The sequence below is a fragment of the Urocitellus parryii genome, chromosome 11, assembly GCF_045843805.1.
Source record: "Urocitellus parryii isolate mUroPar1 chromosome 11, mUroPar1.hap1, whole genome shotgun sequence".
NCBI lineage: Eukaryota > Metazoa > Chordata > Mammalia > Rodentia > Sciuridae > Urocitellus > Urocitellus parryii.
In genome coordinates this window covers 48,847,700-48,850,580 of record NC_135541.1, presented here as the reverse complement: position 1 = coordinate 48,850,580, position 2,881 = coordinate 48,847,700, and positions in this window count along the sequence as shown.

Here is a 2,881-nt window from a genome sequence, read left to right as displayed (position 1 = left end):
TAGGGAAGTCTGACATCATCACACTGTATGGAAGACAAGTTGTGCAAAATGGCAAAAGAAATATCTGAAAACCTTTTAGTTACCCAAATATTGTACATAAATCCTTTACCCAGCCTTTTAGAATGGCCAAGTGAGGTTTCCTCAAGAGCAATACATAGTGTGTGTTGATATTCTGGTCACTTATAACTGGAAATAGAACTCTGAGAACTTATATTTATGCAACAGTATATCTAATTCACACAAGTAAGTATTAAATTGCAGAACTGGTGAAGAGGAAGAAAGTAATTGAAAAAAAGAGCCATGTGTAGAAGATGCTATTCCACACCCACACCAGAAATCTGTATTTTTATTATCTCCACATTTAATATTCGCAAATGATGACTAATTAACACGTTGCTGTTGCTATAAGATTAAAATGAACTGACTTCCCCTAAGAGCTGTTGTTTGTTTTTCTCTATCAAAAGCGGTTTATTTTGTAAAGGGTTAACAGGACTTAACTTCAATGAAGTGATTTATTGGAAAACCTACCTCTTTCTCACAAAGGCTTATTTAAAATCTGGAAGCAGTGGCCTTCCCAGACTTGCACCCTGACTGTGATGCCCTCACTGCCTACCTCTATTCAGGTGTTCACTTAAATTATTTCATAATCTGTGCATCTCAGAGCCCTAACACTGCGCTAGGCAGGAACAGGAACAGGCAGGGGAGTGTGAAGGGCCAAGATCACGCCGCACATTCCAGTATCCTCAGTGCCAGGGCGGGCCCTGGGCGTGTGCCTGGGCATCTGAGCGGCCTGAGCCCCGCTGGGCCTGTGTGGATGAGGCATGAGTGCTCCTGCAAGGGGACTAGGGATGTGGAGAGAGAAACACAGGCGGCCAGATGACGGGAGTCGTTTCGGTTCAGCTCCAAAGTCAGAGGAAGCCCTCGCCCTCCTTAGCTATTTCCCAGCTGCCCCGCAGGCCGCGCCCACCCCGGGAAGACCCCAATTGGAACTTGGGTTGGAGGTCCCCAGAGGTGCAGCAGCTGGCCATAGGAGGACCACCCGGGACTCGCGCTGCTTGGCTTTCTAGGGGTCGCCGCGCTGGGCAGCTCCGCGCGCGCGCGTCGTGCATCACCTTCGAAGACCAGGCACTTAGGCTGGTGGGGTCCTAAGGCCCGGACCTATTTCCAGTTCCCAGATTTAGGGTCATGTTTTCTTATTTGTTGGAAGAAAGAGGAAAAAGGTAGTGGAGATATCTGGGTCATGGAAGGCCATTTCTTACTATTGAACCTCTACCTCTCCAACCACTTTCCCTCCCCTCCAGTCCTGTGCACTGCAGAAAGAGCTCCCTTACCTACAGCCCAGATAGGGTGGCGAGAGCTGCTCTGCAGGGGGCCACCTGGACTTCGGCTCATTCACTGCGGGCACGGGGCAAGCAGCCTGGCTCTGTCTGCTAGGTCTCCCTCTGCCAGCGTCTGCCGGCGCACTCCCCCTGGACTCCGCGACTGGTCTCCAGGGTGACTTCCTCAAACAATGCCCTCCGCCCGCCCCGCCAGACTTGGCCGCTTTGTGGTACTCTGAGCCGCTCTAGGGTTGTAGACGGGGCCACCCTGCAGTCCACTGCGTTCTGGGATTGCAGAGATTTGGCACTCAAGACGCCTCTCCATCTTGTTCCCTTTTCCGCGGTTGTCAAGGGTAGAAATAAGAAGTGCTGCGGGATTGCAATCAACACCCCTCCCCCCGCCCCGCCCCTAAGCATCTTCCCCCTTCAAGGCACAAAGGGTTGATGACAAGGGTAATTGAATCTTTATCTTTGTCAGAGACTGTTTGGTTTATTCAGTTGTTTCAGCAACTTTATCAAGAAAGGATTGTTCTTCCTTTACAGAATTAGAAAATTGAGATTCTCTGATGTTAAGTAATATGCCCAAGGGCTCCCCTGGTATAACAAGGTATTAACTGCTGCCTGTTGACAATGCTGGGGCAGAACTCTTCCTAGCCTAATAAGGTTAAGAAACTTTGGAATGGAGGCTGCTATAACTAATAAGCCCTGTTTCCCCTTCAGTAACCACCCCCTTCTCCAAGAACATTAGTCCTCCCCAACAAAAAAGAAAACAAAAAACCCTGTATGTAAACATTCCCCCCAGCCCCCATTGGAGGAAGAGATAAGATAAAGTCCTTAGGCTCCTAATCTAGTGCACAGGCTCCTGAAGAGTGTTCACTGTAGCCAGCATTAGCTGATGATAATAACTCACATTAGGATTACAATAAAGCACAGTTAACATAGGGTTGGAAGGAGAGCATTGAAGTTTTCTGGCTCATCCCAATCCCCATTCACAGGAAAATATCACCAGTAAAGCATTGCTTATTGAATATTTACCCTGGATTAATTATGAACTGCTAAGTGACTGATAGATAAAACAAAATAAATTAAATGAAATCATTTAATCTGTTCAACAACCCTATGATTTTGGAGCCATATTGTTCTATTTTTTTAAGGTAAGGCAATGGAGAATTACTTAGTAACATGCTCTGGTCTACAGTTAAACCATAGAACTGGGATTTGTCTGATTCTAAAGCCCTTGACTTTTGCCAGACCCTTGGACCATCATCCCCACCACAAACATGCAATGAAATGTCCCAGTCATGCACATAAATTTTTAAGAGGCTGGCAACAAAAGAGGTTCACAACTCAATTTATTTTAATTTTTTTCCAGAAAAAAAAATCACATTTCAATAACAACTTACTCACAGGTAGAATTAAACTTTATTCTGAAATGGGAACCTTATTTGCAGTAATGTGTCATGACAAATAATTGCATATTCAAGATTTTGTGAAATGAGTGATAGGGCAAGTTAGGAAGGAAAAACATTTATAAAAATCAGTATTTACAAAAAAGTGATATC